The following is a 27,961-nucleotide window of genomic DNA, read 5'->3' as shown; positions in this document are numbered from 1 at the left end:
TTGTTTCATCAGGCCCACCATGAACTCCTACCACACAGGATCTACCATCCAGGAGACACCCCAAGCCACATCTACAAGGCCTACTGAGCACCCACCCAAAGGACCAGCAACCCAGAGACTTCCACCTGCAGTCCCAAGGTAAGAGCCCCCACACTCAAGACGATTAACCATGTTTTTACACAGAGAAAAGGATGTGCCCTCGAGTGGCAGAGGTAAGTCAGTGCAGCTCTCACACACTCACACACACACACACACATACTACACCACAACCACTCATGTCAATCAACATACACCACAAAACATGAGCCAATCACCCTACCACACACACAGCCACAACCATGGACACACAACATATGCCAACACTCAATCACCCACCAGATCCAGAAACCAGAATGCTCAGCAAGCAATATTTCAAACTCATACAGGCCATACATCACAAACACACAGCGGATTTAGCCATTTCCACCTGGGATGATGAGGCAAGTTAACAAACTCTCAGCTTTCATAAAGCCATCCACACCTACTGAACACACACGCAGCCTAATACAAGCCAACACCATCAACTGGATGCAAACCAACATGACCATTTTACAACAACACTATCAGTCTACCATACACACCCTCAACAACAACACCCATAACCCCCTGGCCCTCCAAATAGCCATTGGTTGGGCCAGAAAGCGTTATGGGCCCAGGCTAAGACAGGACACCATACATTCAGTACAATACATTCCGCACAAGTCCTCCCTTTCCCTTGGACCCCGCACTACCCTTTCCGAACACATCACCCGATACCACCAGCAGGCTAACCGGGAACCCCTGCTCCCTACCCCACCATAAACCCGAGGACTCACAATGACAACATGCAGGTACAATGTGCACCATGTTCACCAACTTTGTTTAGCTTGTTAGCATGCTAGCATTTGCTATTTCGCACTGAACACAAAGCACAGCTGAGGCAGATGAGAATATCATTAGTTTTTGCAGGTATTTCATCAAATAATCAATCAAATTTAAAGTGTATATCTAAGTACTGGATGTATTCAATCTGATGATCTGATGATGGCGCTAGATGACAAGTCAGATGAATTTTAACAATTCATCCATGAATGTCTGAACCAATGTTTATGGCAATCCATCCAATAGTTATTGAGGGGGGAGTACCTGTGACCATATGGTGATACTATATGCATACTGTCTAGTCTGGCAGTACTGACTCAGACATTGGAGACATTGAAGTGAAGACAGTCACTCATCAGCCAATCAGCTTTTAGTCTCCCCTAAATTAGGCTGACCTTTCATTCCTCTAGAAACACACGTGATGCTACATTTACTATATTGTGTGTTGGTAAGCTGTCTAACTACCTGCACAATAGAGTTCTGTGGTAGGAGGAGCATCTGGTAGGATTGTACTTTTCCCCTTCGTAAATTACATTTTTTCATGGAAACACCAGTGTCTCACAGATAATGAAACAATACTCTAGGTTTATGTCATGGCCATCAGTTTTAATTACCCCAACTTAATCTAAGGTAAGATAAAACTTTGCAATACAAAGTGGGAAGAGTACAAATAAAAGTCTAAGATAGCAATAACAATAAAATGCAAATCTAAAAAATATACACTATATACAATGCCAAAATCAGGTTAACAGTATGGATCATAAAAATATAAACGGGTTAACGGCAGGTATCAGTCTGGGTGGGGTTGCATATAGATATATACTGTATGTTCAGAACTGAGGTATAGGTAGTGAAGGAGTACATGGTACTATGGTTACTATGTGTTGTTATGAAGCTATGTGTTTTTATGAAGCTATGTGTTATGTGGGCTTATATACGCTAAGTCATCCCAGGTCACATGTGACTTTGTTGATGTTAAATACTCGACCTTTGCGTGCGCGAGATGGATAATATCCAGTGTTAAGCACTGCCTCTGGCGGTCAGGAAGAATGAAATAGAAACGATGTTAAGCCTCCTGCCCTGGCTCCCCTTAAGGAGGGTCACACCATTCCTCCTTGGCCTATTAACGCATTAACTGAATAGAGTATAAAATTAAAAGTATATAAAAATAAATTAGAAATAAATTGAAATATATAGCCTAAAACAAATTTTCTGTATTACTGCCACTTAGTGGACAGACTGATGGATCTGCAACCGATTAACAGAATAAATCAGAGCCTCTAGGTGGCGGTGTACACATGAGAACGGATGACAACAGTCAATCGCCCCTACACATGTTCTAGAAGATCATTTGCTCACTCTTTGTATCTCTATGGGAATATCCCTTTAACTTTGTGGCAAAGATGCTAGCTAGTGTTGATATTCCCAAACCAAACACATCATACATCTATATGGACAAGACACCTTAGTTAGATCATTCTCTTTTTAACAAACATGAAGAAAATTCAAAACATTTTCATTAAAAATTGATGGACCTTGAAGGCCAATTCATCCCTCTCTAGACACTATCACACTCACATGGGAAGTGGAATTACACAAGTGGCAAACTGCTAGCAATCTTGCTGCCTAGAAACAAAAGGTGAATAGCCACTTACTGTTAAGATCTGGGTTCAGACGTGGACTCAAATGCAGCACACAACGAGAATGTAAGGAAGAACAAAAGATTTATTATAAAAAAATAATGTTCTATTGACGGGGTTGGGGTCTTGGGGGTCCGGCGTGGCTGGGCTAGTGTCTATGAGAGGAGGTGGGGGTTGAAGGGGCACAAGGAAGGGGCTTCCAGAAATCCTCCAGAAGGTAAGTTGAATCCAATCGTGATCCGAGGAGGGGGAATGGCGTTGGAGAGTGAGCAGGCAGGTAATTAGAAGGGGGAATGTGATCCGAGGAGGGGGAATGGCGTTGAAGAGTGAGCAGGCAGGTAAGCAGCAGGGAGCAAAGGCAGCTTGCAGGTAGGCAGACCTGAACAGAGGAGAGCAGGGTTAGGCAAAAAATCCAAAACTGGCAAAGTCAAAGCAAAAATGCACACGAGGTAAATTAGCCTGAAAACGTCTACTACCACTGAGGGCGACAGAACGATCTGGCGACGTCTAGCAGGAAGAATGGAGTTGATATACTGCAGGTGGGTGTCTTGATAGGATGATTAGTGTCAGGTGTGCCAGCAGCAACCGCCCAGGAGAAGGAGGAGGAGGGAGACCACACCCCCCTACACAAAGACAGACTAGACAGACAGGGGAAGAACACACAGGAGACAAAAGGGCAGCGAAACAGAGGAAACACTGGGAAAACTGGAATGCCAGGTGATATAATCTATTAATTTTTTTTATTTTGGCAGGTTCTGTCCTCCATAATTTACAGACTGTGTGGGCTAAAACGCACTAGAAGCCTAATTCTCCTTTATAATAATTCCCTACTGTAACGGGTGTGGTATGGACCCAAACACAGCACAAACACTGGCAGGTAATGTTGATAATGTCTTTTATTCACAGCGTACACAGGAACCAGGACAAGCAGGTGAGTAAACTCATGGTATTGTTTTAGATGAAGTGCCTGAAGCCTTGAGAGTATTTCGGGGGGGTTCGGGAGCTCGACCCAGGTGGGCCGAGCCGGAGCTCCAGTGAGTCTTGAGCTAGCGTGAGCCACATGTCTTCACCAAACAATTCAGCAAGCGTCAGCACACACGATGGCGAGTGTGGCAGCACAAACAAAGTCAATAGTCCACAGTGATCCACAGGGTAACAGGCAGGGAAACTCATACTGCGATACTGTCGTCGGACAAACACCAAACAGCCCAGAGGAGCAGGCAGAAACCTGGAGCGCTGGTGCAGAACTGGTGGTTGGGAACAGAAGGTTTATTACAACGAGGCAGGTAAATCAGAGACGGGCAGGTAAATTTGAGACGGGCGAGGTTGGTAATGGGAGATCAGTCCAACAATGAGTGCTGGAGAGTCTCGCATGGAGACGAAGAACAATCTGACAAAGAGTAAGTGAAACGGAGAGACTTAAATACTAGCTTGATGACTGATGAGCTGCAGCTGTGAGCTCAGGTGAGCTGATGAGGGGGGGAGTGGCTGTCTGTTGGGGTGAGGTGACGTGAGGGTGTAGTGGAAAAACACTGAGTGCAGACATGAAGAGGAGCAGACTGTGACAACTACATGTTTATGATCCCGCAGTCAAACTCATTAAAATATGCAATAATTAAGATCAGTTTATATGATGGAATAATAGTGGCATTAGAATGTGCCAGAGGAACCAACATGTTTTCCCACCGGCTGTCTACTTCATATCCTTCTGGAAAGTTGTGTTCATCACAGTCAGTATACAATTTATCAACGCCACTTTATGAAGGTTTTTATCATGTTTCCCCTCTCTTAATCTTCCTTGATCCCTTCTTACTCTTTACACAGCTTTCATGTTTTTAGGTAGTAGCACGGTTACATAGGGGAGCGTGAAGATGGGCGGTGTGATCGGGTGTGCTGAGACGATTTTTAGTCCCAGTCCACTCCTGCCAGTGCCCTTCTAGTTATTATTATCATTATTATTATCATAGAGTTAGGACTACAGTAAGACTTCCACAACCAATATAGTTAACAATAAATAATAATGGTGTTGTTGATCATAAGTGTAATGTACATGTTTTTGGGTGGTGACTGCACCCGATTAAATTATTCATGGAACAACCATAGTCTATATCAGTGTGTGTGTATGTGTGTGTGTGTGTGTTTTAATGTGCATGCTGGAGGCCAGTCTCCTGTCCTGGAGATAAATGTTTGACCTTTGGCCCCGCTGGGCTCACCTCCCACCCACAGCAGGGCAGCAGCTTCTCGCTCTCTATGCAAAGTAAAGAAAGACGAGACTGAGGCTTCATCTCATCACCGCTCCACTGCTGCCTGTGAAGTAGGAGGCTGATAACGGGACGTGCAGAGGCTGCTGTTTGGATTTGGACCACTCTCCACTATCTAGAGGAAGGTTTAAGAGACACTCTCATTATGCTAAGCTGGGAGTCCGTCCTTGGCTGCTACACTTCAATAATCCTATCTAAAAAAAAGAAAGAATCCCTACCAGCTCCTTCTATTTCAACCCCTTCTGATCCCAACTCGTCACATACTGACGCTGGGTCAGGAGCCCTTGGTGTCACCTTCTAAAGCTGGTAGTCAAGCGCGTCAAACTATGACGCTCCACTATGGTCGCAGTAAACATGTGGTTAACATTGTAAATTCAAACAAAACCACTTGCTTAGGTTTAGGCAACCAAAACCATGTAGTTAGCATGTAGCATTGTGGTTTGGGTTGAAATTACTACGTTTGTAAAGTGACACTTAAAGGGACTGTTTGTAAGAATTAGAAATTGCTTTTTTTTTTTCTTTTTCTTTTTTTTATTCAGTGAAGCATGACAAAACAGTGGACATTTGACAAGACAAACAGAAACAAACAAAAGAGAAAAATAAATAAATAAAATACATCGGGTGTCATGACAAAATGAACGGGACAAGCCAATTCGAACAAAACGAACAAAATGAGACAAATAATTAAGAGATGTTGGTGGAGGTGTTATTGACAGTGCAGGGCAGTCTGTTGTGTAAGGTTCTAGTGTGTGTGTACAGTTGTGTGTGTTTGTATGTATGCAGTGTGGGGGGGTGTAGGGTGTTTGTTTGTTTGTATCTAAAGAGGAGAAAGAGAAGGGGGGGAAAGAGAGATAGGGGATGGGGTGGGGGGTTGAGTATTTTTCGTGGCAGGGGTGGCTTATAATATCCCATGGTCTGACAATGTTATGTTATCATATTTTGTCTTTATATATTGGTCTTTATTTGTATTAGCATTTGTATTTGTATTTTTTATTTATTTTTTTATTTTTATTTTTTTCTGAGACAGGTTACCCCCCTTAAGCTGCCCCCAGACCCTGGAGAGAGGGCTAGCTGTCAGAGGTGACTACTGTCGCCCTTCTGCCCCTTCTGAACAGCCCCCAGACCTGTCAGGAGAGAGCCTGTTCTGTGTTGGGAGAGGGATTTATTAAAAAAAAAGAAAAATGTGTCCCTTACCTTTCCCTTCCTCCTTCCCAATTAATTTCTTTAATTTTTGGTATTTATTTTAAACGTGAAATTGCTTGTTAACAGTTAAGTCAACGAAAGTCAGCGTCCTGTTGCTCGCGCTTGTGCTTGTGCTCGCTCTACATAGACATGAACGAGCATCGCTGTTTGTAACTTCTTACACGTATAAATCATTGCTGGTCGGTGTCCCATGCGTGCTCCCGTGTGGCTACGCTGTTCAGACTCAGACTCCAACACAAACTACACGGAAGCACCAAAACCGCAAAGTTCTATCTAGTGAAGCCCGTCTGTTAAACAGTAATGGCCGCGGTCGGAGGACTTTGGGGAGACCGTAGCTTTGGTCTCCAGGACCGGAGTCTCTGCTGTACTCTGCTCCTCTGCTCCTCTGCCTGCCTTCACTCACACATCACACTCGTTTTCACTCGCTCAGCTCGCTCCACCTCTCACGTGCATGCGCGCACACTCCACACTGCAGAAGAGTTAGTTTAGCTCTGAGAATATCTAGTGAATATACAGAGGACGTTTGTGCAGAAATAAATGCTGCAGCTCCTCCAGACCAACAGAGGTTTACCGTGTCTTGTGAAGTGATGGGGCTCCGCAGAGAGAAACGTTATCGTCTCTGACCAAAACTCCGGTGTCTCCCTGTTCCCTCCGGCCGCGGTTTCATCCTCACAGTTTGGTGTCTAATATCTATTGCCCTGCTAACGGTGTCAAGTTGTCGGTCTGTTTCGGAATGAGAAGGAGATCTAATGTTTGTGGTGACCACCTTTCCACCAGATCCACCAACAGGCCAACATTTCCACTTGTACACAGGAAACATGAACACAACAGAACATTCTGGTTCATCACTGGTAAGGTTCAGACTGAATGCAAAGCGAATTTTCACCTCAATTTATTTGTGCATATTTGATCTGTGAATGGTCCATGTTTGTTCGCCTCAAACAGCTAATATGCAGACTGTATTAGATGTTTGCTTTAGCTAACAGGCGACTTGAGCACTGACTGTGTGTATGGAGAGTATGGCTGTGTATGTATTTGGTTGTATTTGTTCTCACACTGTGACTGATCTAAAAAACTAAAGGTGGAGACACGCATGGTGTTTGTTTAGCCTATTAAATGTGATTTGGATGTGACAACAGATGTTGGACCGAGTCCTGTTCTCTTCTGGGTCAGTTTGTGGTGAGTGTTGAAGGATTCAGATTGTTCATTCTCTCCAAACCAGGCAGGCTGTTCTCATGTCTGATTTTCATGTCTTTTATATTATATAGCATGATATATAAATACTGTTAAACTATCAAAACACTCAATCCATGGAGAAATACACACAGCCCGTATTCAGATAATGTGTGTTTGAAACAAGCCGCTAGGATTTCGGTCCATTTGTGATGTCACAAATCTACAATATTTAGACCATTTCACAGTTTTAAACGTAAACATACTAAATGTGTCCCAGTTTATTTCCCGTTGCAGTGTATGTGAATCAGCTGACAGGATGTAAACATGGAACCAAGCTGTTTCCTAGCAACGCAATTCCATTGAAATACGCTAAAACAGAGCGTTTCAGACAGAGCATGAGTACAGGTATATTCAGAGAGACAGTATGAGAAAATGAATGTGTTTTTTGAACATTAAAGCATGTAAACGTTTCCTAGTAGAACCCAAAATACAAGCATGAACCTGAAAATGAGCATGATATGGGACCTTCAAGATTATTTTGAAAATGTTTGATATTTTACGATTGGAAAAAGGACTTTTTACATCTCATGTGCGAACCGCAGCTCACACAATGTTCACCTCCCCCTGGTGAAGTTCACATGTTGCCCATATCTCTCCATCCACCCTTTTTTATCCAAATTTAGCATTTCCCTTCCATTTCCTCTCCTGCAGTATATATCAGCAACTTAATGTCTGCTCCTGGTTCAGAAACACACAAGACTTTGCTTTCTTGTGGGATTCCAGGAGTTGTAATCACAGCCTTCCTATCACTCAGTGTGTCGCCCCCTGCGTGTACTCAGCCGTGGAGATTGAGCTGAATGTGTGTCTGCGTCCAGTTGTGCCACATCTGCAATTCACTTCACAGTCAGTCTGAAACTCAGTAGTGGGGCTTAAGACCCTTTTAAAAAGTCTCATTGAAGCATGATCTCCCTACTCCAGTCGCGAAGTTGCTCTGGGGAAGAAAGTGAGATTAAAATGCCTCACTCCAGTCAGATTACATTGATTGATCTGCGTATTGTGTGGGTTTAGCAGGACGGCAGAAAGGCACTTGTCCTTCGTTCAGAGGGTTTGGAGCCAAATGGGTTTTATTTTTATGCCTGCCCCAATTTTGTTCGGCAACAGGTAGGTAGATTTAAGGAAAGTTTACTGGACAGCTTGTTTATCAGATGCAGAGGGGCGTGACAAAGCGTTGGTTAATTTTCACCAAGCTGGGAGCCACCATGACCAAAAACACCGTGCTATGATTATTTAATTAATTATGTTTAGAGTGTAGATCATTCTAGGGTCATTTCATCCTTTTTAGATAGATTATTTTATTTTAGAGCAGTGATTCTCAAAATGGGGTCCGGGGATCCCTATAGGGGTCCGTGACACTTAGTTTGGGGTCCGCAAAATAATTTGCTATAAATATAAAATTGCACTGTACAAATAAAGAAGTTCATATCTACCTACAGATGTGCAAATCTACAGATGGGGATCATTTGCACCAATAAAACAAGCTTGTGTCCATTACTCCCACCCTTTGGGCCCATAGAAACTGTGATATTATTGTGAAACACATTTTTAAGTTGAAGCACTTACTGAAAGTCAGCTTTAGACCGGTGAGTTTAAATGTCTGGATTTATTAGGACTATGCCAGTCTTGCTACCATTCATTTTCTGAAATTTTTATGATCAATTACTTGAAATATACAGTAGGCTATAAATGCTGTCAAGTTGTATCCAAATGCAATCACCACCCTGTTTAAAGGTCCCATATCGTGCTCATTTTCAGGCTCATACTTGTATTTTGTGTTTCTACTAGAACATGTTTACATGCTGTAATGTTCAAAAAACACTTTATTTTCCTTATACTGTTTGCCTGAATATACCTGTATTTACCCTCTGTCTGAAATGCTCCGTTTTAGTGCATTTCAATGGAATTGCAACTGAATTGCGTTGCTAGGCAACAGTTTGGGTCCATGTTTACTTCCTGTCAGCTGATGTTATTCACATACACTGCAACAGGAAATAAACTGGGACACATTTAGAATGTTTACGTTTAAAACTGTAATGGTCTAAACATTGTATATTTGTGACATCACAAATTGACAGAAATCCTAACGGATTGTTACAAACGCACAATTTCTGCATACGGGCTGTGTGTATTTCTTCGTATATTGAGCGTTTTGATAGTTTAACAGTATTTATAAAGCACTTAAACCTGTTTTATAATATAAAAGACCTGAAAATCTCACTTTTTACAATATGGGCCATTAAAAAATTGGAAAATGTTCTCCCCTATGAGGGGTCCCTGGAGAACACCTGTTTTAGAGATCCTGATTGAATGTGGAGGGTGCATGTCATTGCAGTGTTATCCTTCAGAACAATCTCTCTGCAAGCTTAAATGTCCACTTACTAGCTTTCAGAGTTCTCAACCACACCTAATGGTCTTCACTCAACACATTGATGGTTAAAGTGTTGAATCTAGACCCAACCATTATTTAATTGTAACTTAACCCCAGTAAAATGTAAAAAATAACAAAATAGAACCTCATATCTAAACCTTCTCTGTCTTAAAGGTGCTAAATGTGACGTGGGAGCATTTCCATTGCCTCCACACGGCTCTCAACATGGTGACAACTGAGCCGGCGGCTCGTAGCTAACAGTGTTAACGGTGAAAACAACGGCAATCACTGCTGACAGAGCTAACAGTGCTAACAGAGTCAACCTGAGGGGGAACCGGGGGTTGGGTGCTATACGCTTCCACAAAGACGCCGCCTGTCAGGACGACGTTATCAGCTGTAACCGCCGTATGAGAGCAGTGGAGCAAGACGGCTGTGAGCAAACCAGTGCTTTTACATGCAGTAAAAGCATGAACGGACAGCTCAGCTGTGTCAAAAAAGCGTAGAAAAAGCTCGGATTAAAACACACACAGAGAGAGAGACTTCATTCTCTGCTCAGGTAGACATTACTCCTCTATATCTTTACATGGACAATAGTTGATGATGATACTGTATATTAATGCTGATATCATAGACTCAGGTAGACATTACTCCTCTTTATCTTTATATAAAGAGTTGTTTGATGCTGGTTTTTCAGCTGTTGAAGCTATTGAAGTGTAACTGCATTGTAATTCTTCTCAGCACCTGGCCTTTACCTTTCCCTCTCATGGGAACTGATAAATGCACCACTCATTGAACCTTGAAGTGAATCATGCTGGGATTCACTCCAGACATCCCTGAACAAGCGGATGAGGCTATCCTCACCACGGCTAGACAACTGAAGAAAGGAAACAGAAACATCACCTGGATCTCTTCTGTTAAAGCCACAGGCTGGTGATTTTAATGTGTGAAGTATTTTTTTAGTTTTTTTCCACACGTACCAGATGAACATTATTTGAATGCAACAGTGAACACAGACATGCTGTAGTTACCGATCTGGTGCATCCCGTCCTGCCCACAGTCTACCATTTGAAATGAATACTCACAGCAGCTCAATGATGCACATCAGAGAGCACTTGTCATCAGAAGAGGGCTTCAGGAACATGACCGTGACTTCAGCTGACCCCCTCCAGATCTCAAACCTAATACAGCACCTTTAGAATGAGGTGGTACAGAACTGCAAGAAACTAAATGTTCAAACATGGACTAAAGTCCCTTTGAATGTATGCCTCAATAAATTCTGGCTGCTCTAGATGCAAAGGAGGACTCTAAACTAAAGTGCATTTCATTAAAAAAAAAATAAGTGTGCCAAATTTGATTTCTGCATGAAAAAAGTTTGACGATAAACCTAAACCTAACCCTATCACCAGACAAGAACATATTGGATGATTCAGCTAGGGATGCACCGATCGTCGCAGTATCGGGTATCGGGTCCGATACTGTGCTCATGTACTCATACTTGTACTCGCAAAACGGCACCAACGGCAAACAGCGTGGTGTTAACCTCTCGGTGACGCTGCTTGGTGATGGGTTGTGAGGACTGAGGAGGGGGGACGGAGATTGGCCAGATTCACATGTTGTTTGTTGTGATGACGTAATGAGGAAGTAGGTGTGCGAGCGGACCAGAGGGAAGGGATGGAGTTTGGGGACGTGAAGTTGTAAGTGAAGATACGGCCAGAGCCTCTGTGTGGAGGATGGCCTCTGCAGAGAAATCCAGTTTGTTTGAGGATGTCCATGCAGTCCGGAAGCAGGTGGTTGTTGAAGCTATGGAGCTCTGAGGCGGAGTACAACATACAGCATGGTTCGGCGGCGGAGCGCTAGCACAAGGCTAGCGTTAGCTTGAGACTAGGAGCCGGGTGTCCAGGGAAGGAGAAGCGATGTGGACTCCAGGAGTATCAGCGGGATAATCCACAGCATATCCAGCGTCAGCAACCAGCAGTCCGGTGGAGAGGAGAGGAAGCCGGGAGAGGCTACTGGTGGAACTCTGGTCTACCTGGTGCGGTGGTAGCTAGCGGCGAGGAGACCGGGACGGGAAGACCCCGGCAGGATAAGCAGGTGGGCTCGTGCTGGCAAGCGATCTACCAGTCAGAGACTGGAAGAATGACCACACCGGTAGCAAGGCGAAGACGTGATGCTGTGAATCCGCCCGGGAGTCCTGGAGCTAGCAAGAGTGGTGGAACTTCTTGCAGGTAAAAGTTATGAGGCGATCTGTAACGCCAGCGTAATCCAGATGAAATGCAAGACTAGCATGTAGCTGCAGACTAGCAGTGTAAACAAACAAGTCAAGTTGTGGCGTGAAAAGTGTAGATTAAACAGCATAACTTTAAGAACGAAAACGGATCAGAAGGTTCATTCCGACAATGGTGGATCACTTCTTACCGGGGTAGATCGCCATGGTAACTGATGCTGAACACCTGACCTGCTCCGGAGCAGGTTATGTTCCAGATAAGAGATCAACTCGTATAAAAGCACCGCCTACTGACCAATCAGAGCTCGGAGAGCAGATCGTATGATAATATGACATAAATATGAATAAGTTACAGTCATAATCAGACTAAAAACAACACAGTTTAAACTGACAGATGCAGGAAGGACAGCTGGATTTACTCTGTGGGTGTTTACCGCTTTGAATTATGTTTTTATATTTATTTATTTTTTACTTGCTCTCGAGTCCGTTTCACAACGCCGGAGACGGGACGCAGCTGAAAGAAGGATCAAATAGTCAAACAGGCAACCTTTTTACTAAAGGGTATAATGAAGTGTAATATATTCATCCATTACACTTCTAATAGCTTTTTATACTATCACCGCCCCATCTAGACAACTATATCTGATTTTTGAGTATTCCGTTAAATGAATAAATCTGTTAATTTACGCATTCACACATCGGCAATTTTCTTTTACCAGCTGTTCTTCCTGCATTTGGCAGCTTCAACTGTGTTACTTTTAGTCTGAATATTTGTTTAACCAGTTCATATTTGTCTAATATTATAGTTTGCTCTTGGTTTGTATAATATGTCGCTCTGCTGACAGTAGACTTGTCCATGTCTGTGATTGGTCAGATGCTGCAGACACACCGCCCCGTTCATGTGAACGCGCTCACAGCCAGACTGAGAAACCCTGGGTTGATTTACTGAGTTGATAACCAGCGTCGTAAGATACCCAGGGTGTGTTGAACTGGCTCCGTAGTACAGGCCTCAGAAGATTCCTTTCAGGCCCTACACAACCAACCTTCCACCCACATAGGTGTCTTCAATTAGACCTCTTCTCAGGTCTTCTCAGGGCATGTTTCCCTCAGTCCCTTTTTAGGTTTCTGTTTGGTCATGCCAGCATGCCGCTTGTTACATCGTGGGAATGACAGAAAGAAAAAAGAAAACAGTTAAAGGGAATCTTTGTAAGAATCAGAAATTGCTTGTTAACAGCGACACCTGTGGCCGTTAAGTCAACGAAAGTCAGCGTCGGGCTCGCGCTTGCTCGCTCTACATAGACATGAACGAGCATCGCTCAAAACAGTGAGGCGACACACGTCAGCTAAAAGCACAATATCACTCTATATTTCAGCTGCAGGTCTCTCCATGAATCAATGCTGATCCTAGTGTTGGCTTTTCCTGCCTCAGCCTCCCGACCGCGGCCGGAGGGAACAGGTGGGACACCGGAGTTTTGGTCGGAGACGATAACGTTTCTCTCTGCGGAGCCCCGTCACTTCACAAGACATGGGAAACCTCTGTTGGTCTGGAGGAGCTGCAGCATTTATTTATGCACAAACGTCCACTGTACATTCACTAGATATTCTCAGAGCTAAACTAACGCTTCTGCAGTGTGTAGTGTGCGCGCAAGCACGTGAGAGTGGAGCGAAAGAGTGAGAACGAGCGCGGTGTGTGAGTGAAGGCAGGCAGGCAGATGAGCAGAGGAGCAGAGACTCCGGTCCTGGAGACCAAAGCTACGGTCTCCCCCGCATCCTCCGACCGCGGCCAACACTGTTTAGCAGACGGGCTTCACTAGATACAACCAAGAGATTTTGGTGCTTCTGTGTAGTTTGTGTTGGAGTCTGAGTCTAAACAGCGTAGCCACACGCGAGTGCGCATGGGACACCGACCCGCAATGATTTATACGTGTAAGAAGTTACAAACAGTCCCTTTAAATAGAGTACAGGTATGATTCGGTATCAGCAGCAGATGGTGGAGTGGTGGTTTACTTTAATTCCATGTGTTCACAGCTGTTGAGTGACGGCAGAGATACTACAGAACGCTGTACTTAGCCACTACAAGCTGTGTGAAATGTGTGTTTATCAGTCTGTATTTTTTAGGATGCTGCTGGTACACACTACTGACACAAGTCATAGATTCAAGTCAGCAAAAGCAGCATGTGCCACATCCACCCAGCACAGACCGCCACCGAGCGCACACACTAGAACATAGATTTTGATGAACTCATGTAAAGTGTGTCCTGCCACATCAATATGATATCAATTCAAATGTACATGAGTAAACTTGATGTCTCTGACTGAGGGAGAAACAAGTCAACTCTCTTGTCATTTTCCACAGTGTAGCAGCTCAGCTGTGACTTCCAACGCGAGAGATTTGCATCTCATTAGTGGCCAGAAAACACAAGTTTGTCTTAGTGGAGATTTAAGAAAGGAGATTCTCACAGTCACTTGGCCTACTAATGATTTTTAAAGACTCACGCTGGCTTGCTGTCCTTCATCCCGTCTTCTGCCTTTAAAAAGTTTCCTGCAGCCTAAAACGTCCCCAGGGTTGGGGTCAGTTGCAACATCGGACTTCTTCCTAATAGGAAATGTTGATATTGTCATTTTCAAAAAATCATCAATTCCACATTTTGGGAGTGAAATGAAAGGATTTATATCGATCTCAATCAGTCTGTGTGTTAAGTAGCGGGCCTGAGTCAGGCTGTGGTTAGCCCAGTTTAGCATGGAAGCAGGGCTGGCTGTTTCACACTGATTAGAAATACACCTACCAACACCTCTGAAGCTCACTGATTAATCTTCTTTATTTAATATGCACACAAACACAAATTAGTTAATGTACGTGCTAGAAATATTTCTTGACAAACAGCAACTTCTCCGGGGCTTCTCTATAGCTGTAGCATGGGTTGCCAGGTACAGGTTTGGTCTCTGTACAGGCATAATGATACCAAATCTGGCAACCTCACTTTGATGTCAACACTTAGGGCAGCTGTGCACAGCACGGTCGCTGGCACATACCTGTAACTCCAGCACATACCTGTAACTCCATCATTAACTGTAACTCTATCACTAACTGTAACTCCAGCACTAACTGTAACTCAAGCACTCACTCTAACTCAAGCACTAACAGTAACTCCAGCACATACCTGTAACTGAGAGGGACCACAAGCCATGAAGGTGGCATCATTGTCTGTGTTGTGGGATAAATGGACGTCAGGATGTAATCTATTGTCTCTTCACTACAGAGAATAAACCCTAAATGAGTGAGTGAGTGACTCCACTCTGACCGCTTTCACCTTTTTATGCTTCAAGTCAATTTTTCAACAAAACAGTAAAAAAAAAAAAAAAAAAAAAAAAAAAAACGAGGTACATAAGCAGCATTAAAACTACATGGGAACTAATTTCACAGTCGGTTACACACATACAGTACAGTATACCTTTAGAAAAACAGTGTGATGATGAAGCACACAAGAGCTTTGAGACAAGTCGTGTGTTCACAAGGCTTTGAAGAATTTAACAGTACATTTGCAAATCTTATCCGTACGACTTATTTCATGTTAATGTACACTTTATATGGTGGCACCGTACATATATAAAAAGTCATATACATACAGTTTGATTGTAAAAGTGCACTGAATGAAGGACTGAGTGGACTGAGCTCATTTTAATATAGATGAATAGATTTGACCTCATCCATACATTGTATTATATTATATGTATATATATATATATATATATATAGGGTGTGATGGTGCTCGGTGTGGGAGGGAATGTGAGCAGAGACAAAGAGTGAGTCTCTGCAGTAATTCTCTGCAGTGAATTAATATGATTGATTTGTTCTTCCCCATTTTCATTATTTGTAATAAGGATCATCTTCATCGCATTATGGATTATTTGTCATCTGGCAGAGATTCTTCTAGAATGACAGAAGTCCTATTAGAAAAAGTTCTACTTCTCTACTCTGAATGTCATTGTATTATTGATTTTTTTTCACCAGTGTGGTGGAGGTGGCATCAGGGTGGTGGTATCAGTCTGTCTGTCCATCCGTCCATGGGTCCATCTTTACTGTCTTAAAGCAGCAACTACAGCTCATATTGACATGACATTGCTGATGGATGTTCACACAATAAATGATGATTCAGAGCATGTTTTTTGGTTGATTTGTTGTTTGTCTCGTGCTACCATCAGGTCCAGATTTCCACTTAAACCTGCAGTCAGTAATATTTCATTTTGTTTCCTCAGATTATGTCTGACTATCCTGGAGTCCCTTTAGGATTTGAACTGGGTTTATTAACCCTTCCAAGGCCTGAGGTATTGTTTTCACCACTGTTGGTTTGTTGGTTTGTTTGTCTGTCTGTTAGCAGAATTACTCCAAAAGTCCGCGATGGATTTGAATGAAATTTTTTTGGAGGGGTGGGGTGTAACACAGTGAACAATCCATTAGATTTTGGTGGCGATCCGGATCATGGTCCGGGTTCAGGAATTTTTTCAAAGATTCCGATCAGCCTGAGCATTAAGACCACAGGGTATTGATGATGCATGACCCCGCCTCCTTCCTTCTAAGAGCAGAGAGATACGTGTGCGGGAGCTGCTGTCCGTCCGCGGTGAGAAAGAAAAAAAGCGGTAGATGACGGGATGACAGACAACATAGTGTAACGTTATACAGACATAACAAGGCTGCCGAATGAGAGAGAGATCCGCCGATACGTTACACGGAAACACACCGTGTTAATAATAAGACGACCACCTCACGGTACTGCCAGCTGGGAGCTGTGATCTGTTTTTAAAGTAAGGCACCTTGGCGGAGGTCTGCACTCTCCAAGTGCCATTCTAGTTTTATGAATGTTCAGTCTGGGTTTTCCACATACTACTTGGATAAGGTCCAAACTTCAAACTTTTTTTTCTCGCCACAGCACCTGCTAGGCTCAACAATATTCTGTTTTTGTATAACTTTTGTTGGTAGGTAACCTTAAAGCACTGTATTACTTACTCTTGCTGTGTGTGTGTGTGTGTCTGTGTGTGTGTGTGTGTGTGTGTGTGTGTGTGTGTGTGTGTGCGTGTGTGCGTGCCAGTGGGCAACTCTGTAAAGTGAAGCAAATTCTGAAGTGCCTTAAACCTGCATTCTCTCTACCAGCCAGCAGGGGGCGACTCCTCTGGTTGTATAAAAGTCTATGAGAAAATGAGCCTGAACATTGTTAACATGAGTTTATGGTCTCAATTGCTAGTTTCAGGTCTATATACAGCATGATGTTCATTTAGTAAATTATGGTGCCATTTAGAGTCAAATACCATAAAGCAGGGGACGCTTTAGGGTGGGGCTACCTGTCACTACCACGGCGTTGTCCGGTCTGGGAGTTGTCCGTGTTGTCATGTTAGACCTTTAACCCTTTCACAGTGAGTTTTCACTTCATCAAAGTTAATTATAACATTTTTGGTCGCCTAAAATATTATTATATTATCTAATTTTATTATTAGTCGAGTGCACTTTTCTAGTAATTTGGTTCAGTGTGTACTAAACTTGTACATTTAGTAGTACTAGTTATGTGTAGTACAACCTCATATAAATGGAGTTTCTACATGATTAAAACATTAATACAAGGAGAAAAGAGCACAAAAGTACAGTATATCAGAAGATCAAAGAAAATATGTACTGAATAAGAACAAAATACATTAAGACACAAGTAATTTATTTTAGTAGAATGCCTGACTAAAATGATGACACAATAAGTCTCTGATCATCAGGTAGGCCATTCCATGCTTCAAGGGTAATGTAATGTAACCAATAATCCAGTTTACTCACAACAGAAGACATGTATGATTTTGCCAGATTCAGATGAGATACAACGGCTCAAAATTTAAAGTATTTCTCAGATGACAGAGTGATGCAACTACTGGGATTATCAAAGCTCAGGTCAGCATCCATACATTTATATTAGAATTTATTTGAGACGACCATGACTCCAAGTATCTACACACTAGTAGTGTTCACTTAGGGTGGAAAACAAAGGACTAAGGTAACTAAAAAAAGTACCTCTCCAAATGATTGCTCAGAGGTGGGAGGTGGAAGGAAACAGCTGATATAGTGAAACAAAGGAAACGAATATCTGGAGCCACAGTCTGAGCGGTGAGTCAGAGCGCAGCGTTTTTTCTGATGAACAGAAGCACAATCTGGATGGAAATTGGACGGACGCCTCCATCATCCGCTCTGTCTGACAGACAGCCTGCTGGCTCCAGCGCTCTCCTCTGGGATGTTGGGATGTGATTTAGCTTTTTTGACTCTTGGAGGATTTGTGTGGACACGACACCGCTGTCTCCGAGGCAGTGCAGCATCATAATCTGTTTAGCAGAGAGTGACAGGAAGGATGGGAGAGAGGGCGATCTAGGGATAGCTTTGCATTTCTTTTCATGAGAGACACAAGAGGACTGTGGGGCTTTACTGGAATCAGTGAACAGTAACATGATTATTTCACTATTTCACTATCCTCTTGTACACACTAATCACCAGCATGGATAAGTGATCAATGTGGTCATGACTTTATGTTGTCTTAAGCCTCAGACACACCAGGAACGTCAAGAGCGTGTGGCGGCTGCGTGGCATGGTGGCTGCGTGATTCACGCGTCAGGTGTTCACACCAGCTGCATTTCAGCTGCGTATCAGCTTCATGTCTGCTGCTGCAGCTGTTGCTGTCAGCCCTTTCTTTCTACATAGTTTGCTTTTTAATGGCCATTTCATTTCATTATAAATATAATTTATATTTATTTTAGACCGAGAAAGGTTAAGAAACCTGTGGTAATTTGTAAATAATAGTAATAATCCACAATTAAAACGCCGTACGATATTCATTCATGGAGCTATCCAAGTCACTGCATGTTCTAGAACACTCTCAGGCACATATTTCAGAATAAAAGCCTTGTGTTAACAAATGAAGGAATTCTGTCTACAGAAAAAACGCTTGAGGGCTTTTATTTCGAAATTAAAGCAGGAAGTGTTGATTTAAACCCCACACTTTATCAATTCATGGAGCTCTCCAAGTCACTGCATGTTCCAAAGCACTGACTGCTCATATTTCAGAATAAAAGCCTCATGTTAACAAATGCAGGAATTCTGTCCACAGAAAAAATGCTTGAGGGCTTTTATTTTGAAATGAAAGCAGGAAGTGTTGGTTTAAAAATAAGTATTTACTTTTTTTCATCTCCGTAACATATTCTACAGATAGACATCAAATCTGCATGAAGAATACATGAACCTAGCGACTGAGACCATAAACTCATGCCTGTAACGCTCTGCCTGTAACGCTCTGTTTGTAATGCCTGTAACGCTCTGCCTGTAAAGCCTGTAACGCTCTGCTTGTAAAGCCTGTAACGCTCTGTCTGTAACGCTCTGTCTGTAACGCCTGTAACGCTCTGCCTGTAACGCTCTGTCTGTAACGCCTGTAACGCTCTGCCTGTAACGCTCTGTCTGTAACGCCTGTAACGCTCTGCCTGTAACGCTCTGCCTGTAACGCCTATAACGTTCTGCCTGTAACGCTCTGTCTGTAATGCCTGTAACACTCTGCCTGTAACGCTCTGCCTGTAACGCCTATAACGTTCTGCCTGTAACGCTCTGTCTGTAATGCCTGTAACACTCTGCCTATAACGCTCTGCCTGTAACGCTCTGCCTGTAACGCTCTGCCTGTAAAGCCTGTAACGCTCTGTCTGTAACGCCTGTAACGCTCTGCCTGTAACGCTCTGTCTGTAACGCTCTGCCTGTAACGCTCTGCCTGTAACGCCTATAACGTTCTGCCTGTAACGCTCTGTCTGTAATGCCTGTAACACTCTGCCTATAACGCTCTGCCTGTAACGCTCTGCCTGTAAAGCCTGTAACGCTCTGTCTGTAACGCCTGTAATGCTCTGCCTGTAAAGCCTGTAATGCTCTGTCTGTAACGCCTGTAACGCTCTACCTGTAACGCTCTGCCTGTAACGCCTGTAACGCTCTGCCTGTAACGCTCTGCCTGTAACGCTCTGCCTGTAAAGCCTGTAACGCCCTGCCTGTAAAGCCTGTAACGCTCTGCCTGTAACGCCTGTAACGCTCTGCATATAACGCTCTGCCTGTAATGCTCTGCCTGTAACGCCTATAACGCTCTGCCTGTAACGCTCTGTTTGTAATGCCTGTAACGCTCTGCCTATAACGCTATGCCTGTAACGCTCTGCCTGTAACACTCTGTTTGTAATACCTGTAACGCTCTGCCTGTAACGCTCTGTTTGTAATGCCTGTAACGCTCTGTCTGTAAAGCCTGTAACACTCTGCCTGTAACGCTCTGCCTGTAAAGCCTGTAACGCCCTGCCTGTAAAGCCTGTAACGCTCTGCCTGTAACGCCTGTAACGCTCTGCATATAACGCTCTGCCTGTAATGCTCTGCCTGTAACGCCTATAACGCTCTGCCTGTAACGCTCTGTTTGTAATGCCTGTAACGCTCTGCCTATAACGCTATGCCTGTAACGCTCTGCCTGTAACGCTCTGTTTGTAATGCCTGTAACGCTCTGTCTGTAAAGCCTGTAACACTCTGCCTGTAACGCTCTGCCTGTAAAGCCTGTAACGCTCTGCCTGTAACGCTCTGCCTGTAAAGTCTAGATACTGTTACTGTAGAAATGATTATGTCCGTAACTTCCGGTGAGGTAGCGGAAGTTGCAGTACGCTAGTTAGTCCCATAGGCTAACCATAGAGGCTAACAGGGCTAACCATGGTGGCCAACACCAACGGCGCTCATTTTGAAAAGTAATTCTCCTTCATTTTACAAAATCCTGCTTTATTTTTAACAGATATTTAACTAACGTTAAATTAGCATTTTCTAAAATCTTTACATTTGTTATACAGCTAATCAGACCTGTTTATCAGCTGTAAAGATTATCCCAATATATGGGTTCTCAGGGAGTTATAAACCCCTTCCAGTGTCACGCTCCTTCAGTCGTGGTGTGTGAACGACAGATACTTCAGGTCATACCTCCAATTAACACAGATTTTAACTAGATGGTGAATCAGAAAACAACTAAAATATAAAACGTTTACCTTGTGTTCATTTATTTATTATAATAACAACAATACCATCATAACAATGCAATGGCTCATGGGAGATCTCTTGTTGGCTCTCTAAATTATAGAGGTTCTGTGATTTGATGCTTTATAAAAAATAAATTGAATTGATTTGTTGTGAATGATTTATTTATTTATTATTAATATTATTGATAGAAAAACAAGTGTGGATATCATAGGCCTATTAGGTGCTTATTTATTTTTTATTATTATATTTGATAAAGAAAAACAGCCTATTCATATCATACGCCAACAAGGTGCTCTTTTAGTTTTTATTATTATAATTATGATTATTGATAAAAAAAAGTGTGGATATAATATGTCTATAAGGTGCTCTTTTATTTTGTATTGTTATTATTATTATTGAGTAAAAAAAATAACTGTTAATGTGTGTCTTCGCTTGTTGTGTGGATTTTAGAATAAATATTTTTTTTATTGTGAATACCTTTGTCCAATGGCAATACCCGAGCAATAAAGGACGGGGTTGTCCAATGGCAATACCCAATGAGCCTGTTATCTGGTGGACAGATGAAGGATTGCACTGAGAGCGCTGAAAATTGAATAAACTTTGAAATAGCATAACTCCGCGGGGGAAAGGGCCAGAACTCCAGTTTTCAGCCCCCCTCAATCATCGTGATGTTTGTGATAATTTAGAGCCCCTTGCCTGATATTTAGGACCCTGGGAAAGGCAATTAAGGGAAAGGTTTAGAGTGTCCACGTGGCGTTTCTGAACCTGTATTAAAGTACCTGAATTGGCCAACTTATCATGCCAGGACCATAATAACAGATATGTGAATGTAAATGGATTCTATGGTTACCCACGAGTCTCCCCTTTACAGACATGCCCACTTTATGATAATCATAATGCCATGTTATGATTTGAGCATATTTTTTATGCTAAATGCAGCACGTGTGAGGGTTTCTGGACAATATTTGTCATTTTTTTGTGTTGTTAATTGATTTACAATAATAAATATATACACACATTTGCATAAAACAGCATATTTATCTACTCCCATGTTGATAAGAGGATTAAACAAAAAAATCAACGTTGACTTCTGGTTTCACATGGGACACCAGCAGCGGTCTCCTGGTGAAAGTCTGGTGTTTTTTGACCCACCCGTCCACCCTGACCTCCTCCCTACACACCGTTTGTCACTCTTTGTACTTCCTGGTTCACGATTACGCAGGTTAAATACAGTACAAATTGATTAGGTGGGTTATATATGAATTACAGTGCAACGTTGTATGAGAACAGCCTGATCTTCTACATTAATGCATGTGGCTATTTGTATGGAATTTCAAAATGACTAACTCGAATACCAGCCAGTGTATTATTGATCATCTCTACAATCAATGTCATCAATCCAATGATATCATATCTACAATATCAGTAGAACAAAAGAGATTTTACAAGAGATAAAAAGGAAAACTTTGGCTTCACGGATGAAGAGGAGTGATTTTCTCTTGCAGGTACCTGAAGCAGCAGACTGAATGGCCCCACACTGAGCACAGTATGAACATTATTATTACCTTATATATGCATTAAAGCTTTAAGGTCCCTGAAAGATGAAGGAAGACACGCAGCACGGCAGGGCGACTTCACTGTTCCTTTACGCTTGATGTTATTTGAGAATCTAAAATAGGTATTTTATCATGGTGTGATGTGAACATCATCCTGCTCCCTTTCATACAGACTTTTTTAACATTACAGTTTGACTGTAGGCAGAGCGGGATGTCGGCTCTGTGAACTCTGCCACAGGGGGTCGTGATTCTGTCAATTTAATTAAACAAGACAATGGTGAATTCAGCGGCCATCTCCCCACTGCCTGCTGCTGCCTCTGTCAGCAGGAGCAGAGCCCAGCGTCTGCCTGGACCAGAGCCCTGACATATACTAAAGTCTGGGTGGAAGCGCTGGTCTGTGTCTGTCTGTGTGTGTCTGTGTGTGTGTGTGTGTGTGTGTGTGTGTGAGAGAGAGAGAGAGAGAGAGAAAGAGAAAGAGAGAGAGAGAGAACCTATTCTCCAGGCTAATGAAGGAGGTTGACAGGCTTTTTAGCTTCTGGACTCCAGAGAGGAGCAGGAGGATGAACACTATGACACTAATTGCAGGTATATAGTCACTGAGTGGACCAATCAGAGGTCATTATTTCTGTGTGTGTGTGTGTGTGTGTGTGTGTGTGTGTGTGGAGGGTGGTCAGCAGTTGAGAGGGGACATTTTAACAAGTAATGCATTTACAAACTATATAGTTTAATTTAGTTTATCAGGATCCCCATTAGCTGACGCCATGACCTCAGCTGGTCTTCTTGGGGGAGGGAGGGGGGGGGGGGGGGGGGGGGGGGGGGGTTGCAAATAATCTCCATCACAAGCTATTGATCCACGATTTAAATAATCCATCCTTCCATTATCTGTAACCCCCTGTTCAGGGTGGCAGGGGGGGGAGGGGCTGGAGCCGATCCCAGCTGACATTGAGTGAAGACGGGGGGTACACCCTAGACTGGTCTCCAGACTATCACAGGGTTGACACATAGAGACAGACAACCATTCACACTCACATTCACACCTACGGGACATTTATAGTCAACAATGAACCTAACCTGCATGTCTTTGGACTGTGGGAGGAAACCTGAGAACCTGGAGAAAACCCACGCTTAAAGCTGCAGTGCGTAGAAATCCGGAAAACGCAAAATCCTGCATCCCCTCGAGCTGCTCTCTCCTCTCTCTCCGCTCTCCCCTCTCTGTCCGTGTTTTTTAGTCTGTATAGATAACTTTACACATCTGGAAATAAATAAAACCATGACCATGTTATTCATAATGGAAATGGTAATTTTACATTTGTTACATATCTATTACTAACAGAGCACCGTCGAGTCAGATCCTGACTATGTCCTGGAGCAGCTGGCTACGAATGGACGAGGAAGAGGAAGAGGGCGAGCTAGTGGACGTGGACGTGGCAGAGGGTCTGGTCGGGGGAGAGGACAGAGTCAGCTTGAAGACCCTCTGGCTGAAGATGACTTCAGCAGAGTACAACAACTACAAGCTCGACAGATATCAGATGAACAGGTATCTCAAAATATAACATGTCCATACTTTATGTCCACATTATGATCATTATTGTTTATTCATAAATAAAGTAATACTTTTTCCCTGATCTACTGTCTTTCTAGGCCAGAATTCAGTGTTTGAGCCTGCAGCAGTGTCAGGAGCTTCTGGGGAGATGTCTGTTCAGGGATCCCAGCCTCATATTTGATCTAATGGTCAGCGCTCCTCCACCAGGTCCTCCTGGCCAGGACCCCAATCAACCTGAGGTGTGTCTGCATGAGGTGCAGGGAAATGCCCACTGACGTGGAAAGGAAGTGCTGTGGCCAGCCACCACAGAACTGCATTTCCCTGCTACCTCATGTGGACCTCTACATCCTCCATGAGGGTGTCCTTCGCCTGGCCAGGAGGATCTGGAACGACATTAGGGCTCAGCAGGACGTACCCAATCCCGGAGAGGACAACAGACAGTTCCGGTATGCTGCTTACCGGCAGTTTGTTGTGTGGCAGTATGGAGCCTTGGGGCGGGGTAACAGAACTGTAATTCCCAGCTGTTCTGTGTGGAGGATTAGGGACAGATATCCTGACCCCCACCACCAATATGTGGGCTTTATCCCACACAGGCTCTGAAACAACCCCCCCCCCCGCCCCTCCTGTGTGATGTGATATTTTTGTAGAGTATTTACATTTTACTTATTGTTATTCTTGCCATTGTTTTTGTAAAAATAAATCCATTGAAGGATGACCACCTGCTTTTTTTGTTCACGACTGCCAGTGTCAATACCATGCAGTAAAGAAATTCAGCTCACTTGGGTAATACTTTTATTACATTCAAAAATATAGATGACAATCCCAAACATTCACAACACACCACAAAAAAAGTTTAAAAAAAGGTAAATTAAAAAATAAGTACACCATCTTTCAGTGGGGCTAGGCCTATAGAACATGTCTGACCCCTGGTCAGTATTTTTGAGTGGTGGCCATAGTAGGGGTGTAGGTGGGGTCGACTCAGGTGAGGTGTCGCAGGGGTCACATCTTCTCCTATGGTCGGCTGCTCACTTAGGTAGTCCTTGGCCCTGCGAATGAACAAAGAATAGCATGTTAGAATTTTGAAATCAGTTGTTTAGTTTTGACTATAACGTCACACATATAGGCCATATATATAGGCTATAATATTTTTTAAAAGGCTGCTGTAATGCATATATAATAACTTATTTAGCATGCAACTCTATGCTGGTCTTTTGTTGGTTGAGAAGTTTCTTACTCTGCCTCTCATGCTATAGTACCATATTATTTCAATGACAATATGTCAATGCGTCTCTTTTTGTGTCAATGCGTGATGTCTTTACATTATCATAAATGATACCTTTTATATAACATCTCTGTAGTCGTCAAAAAGCTGCTTGTAATTAACAAAATCTATATGCAACCTTTATCAACTAAAATCAGAATCAGTGTAATGAGAAACTATGTTGTGAAGGCTGCAAGGGTTAGTGTTAAAACATGCAATTTGGGTTTCTGAAGAAGGGATGTTGAATGAGGCCCACTGAAAGAACTTCTATACCTTGTCGTCGACTGACTTGTGTGTGCAGTAGCTCCTCTGTGGTTGGAGGTGGAATACCACATAGCACACCATACTGCCGCGGGTCATCAGGCCTCTGGCGTCTCACATGCGGCATGCCTCTGTCTGCTGTGGTGCGGCTACGGAGGATGGCCCTCTAGAGGTCAGGAATGTAGCCATAGTCCTTGTCGACCTTCATTGTGTACAGGCTCCACTTCCGCGACTTCTTGTTGTACAGCTTCCGGTATCTGACATAATGAAATTAGCATATGACCGAAACAGGAAAAGATGGTTATTGAAAAATGAATTTGTGATAAATTTGCAAAACTGCTGCCTGTGCAAGGGCAACATTCATTATAATTATTCATGTATAAATTTGACCTTATATTATAAAACTAATATACTTCCGTTTTAGTGGGTATACTGTTGTCAATTTTAAGAACTTACTCAATGGAGCCATCAGCTTTTCTCTGCACTGGTCGGTGGACATGATGATTATAATCCAAACCAGCAAGTAGGGTGCGAGCTGAATAGACGGGCAGGGTAAAACTGAATCTCTTACTGGCATACATCAGTATGTGGTTGTGAAAGGACTCAAGTTCTGCTGTAGACCTAAACAGTAAAAAACAAGTGTTAGATCTTTTATGTTGTCATTAGTCATTAGTTGATACATATAGTCACAATCAGTGGTGGACAGTAAAAAAATAAAAAGGACTTTGATCAAGTCACTGCATGATTTACAATCATCTGTATTTTAGAGATTTTTCAAAAAGGGACCCACTCTCTGCATGATCTTTCCCAAGATTTACTCACTTTTTTCTTCCCTATGTGGGTTTATAGGGAGTAAGCCAGGAGCTTCCTTTGTTTGAGTTAAATACTTGTGAACATAAACATTACATGTAAAACCCATGCCCACATACCTAAATCCCAGGTACTTCACCCAGCCAGCGTGCATTTAGCACTATCTCAATGAGTGCTCTGTGTGCCACAGATCCCTTCTCTATCCATTCCTTGTCCCTGTTGTCCGACAAGGGTCCATGGTGACAGGCGCCAAGAGCCCACTCGTGTTCTCCTGTGACGTGATGGAGTAGGCCAGCCCACATGTCCTAAGAGAACAATAACGCATCAGCAATGATCCGACACATTACGCTGAAATGATGTCTGCAGCTGTGAAATATTTCTGGCTCCACAAGTGTAGCAATATAAATAACAGTTCATATAGTACTTACAAATAAGTCGTCATAGGTTGCCGACATTTTGGCACAAAACCAAAAGTGGTTGCACACATCCTTGCTCCAAATGAGTAAAATGGAGCACCCCTTCTGCTGGCTCGCCTGACCACAGAATGAAATGCAAAAACAATCAAAGAAAATTATTGGTGTAAGCAAGTTTTGTGACGAAGTGACAATGAGTTCAAATGAAATACATTCCATAATATTACCTGGTGGATCTTCTTTCCAAGGTTTTTCGATCCGTGCCACATGTCAAGGGTATGGCGAACTCCCCATGACTTATATATGTCCTTGGCTGTATGAACAGTGAACAAAAGACATTTGTAAGTACAGACATCTACACACATATTAAACATGAATAACAAACTAAAAACCTATATACGTACTAAAGAGTGCAGCTATCTGGCTATGAGCATCAGTACATATTTCGCTCAAATTTCCTATTTACTGACGAAGTGTGTCAAAAGTCCGGATGAAGGCTTCCTTCTCCATGATGACACTGTTCCGCGCCGTTTCACATTTGTCCACTGTCACCATGGAGATGATGTCTTTAGAGTCATTCTCCATCACACTATATGTGCAGTACTGTGCACAGAATCCAGGGCTGTCCATCCGACCATCTCCTTTTAAAACAAAACATAAATAATAATTTCAGAAATTGGAACACACTTTTTTTATGATTCACTCTAGTGGATATGATACTGACCACTTCCGGTTGTACAACAACCGGTATTTGTCAGTATCATATCCACAAATCTATGTCAAAATAGAACTTACCCAGGGCCACGACACTGGCTTTGGGCTTTAGCTGGGAAATAACTAATCCTTGCTTTTCTTCCCAGAACTGTTTTATGGTGTCCACACAGTAGGTGTCCTGTATTTTGAAAAATGTGGACCTTCCCACCATCCCCATGTTCATAAATTTGAACAGTAATGCCACTTTCGCATAGTTGTTTTCAGAGAGGAGGATATTGACAGCCAACATGAAGTCCCCTATCAGCATCCCATACTTGAGAGCGGACTGTGAACTCGAACGCCACACAATATGACCAAAGGGAAACGTCTAGAAAAAAAAGAAGAGTGACAGAAAGCAAAATGGGTTTTATTGTGCATATCAAAGCTTAGTGTGGTGCTGCATATATTTTGCACTATACAACACATAATATGGGCAAAAAGTACCACACACTCCAAAGTCATGAAGTACATATATTTTCCAAA

At 42.9% G+C, this 27,961-nt stretch overlaps 2 long non-coding RNA genes across 2 annotated transcripts; one reads left to right on the top strand and one right to left on the bottom strand.

The window, feature by feature from the left end:
- Window positions 1-3,148: 3,148 nt before the first annotated feature.
- LOC119488901 lies at window positions 3,149-4,917 on the top strand. The gene is made up of 3 exons (XR_005207048.1): window positions 3,149-3,257; window positions 3,447-3,471; window positions 4,767-4,917. It is a non-coding gene; the product is annotated as an uncharacterized LOC119488901 (long non-coding RNA).
- Window positions 4,918-24,796: 19,879 nt separating this feature from the next.
- Window positions 24,797-26,070, bottom strand: LOC119487927. The gene is made up of 3 exons (XR_005206824.1): window positions 25,959-26,070; window positions 25,515-25,759; window positions 24,797-25,026 (listed from the first exon to the last, which is right to left on the bottom strand). It is a non-coding gene; the product is annotated as an uncharacterized LOC119487927 (long non-coding RNA).
- Window positions 26,071-27,961: the final 1,891 nt, after the last annotated feature.

This window comes from Sebastes umbrosus, chromosome 5, assembly GCF_015220745.1.
Source record: "Sebastes umbrosus isolate fSebUmb1 chromosome 5, fSebUmb1.pri, whole genome shotgun sequence".
Classification (NCBI taxonomy): Eukaryota; Metazoa; Chordata; class Actinopteri; order Perciformes; family Sebastidae; genus Sebastes; species Sebastes umbrosus.
Note: the sequence above shows the minus strand (reverse complement) of the source record. Positions and strands in the feature narration are given on the sequence as shown.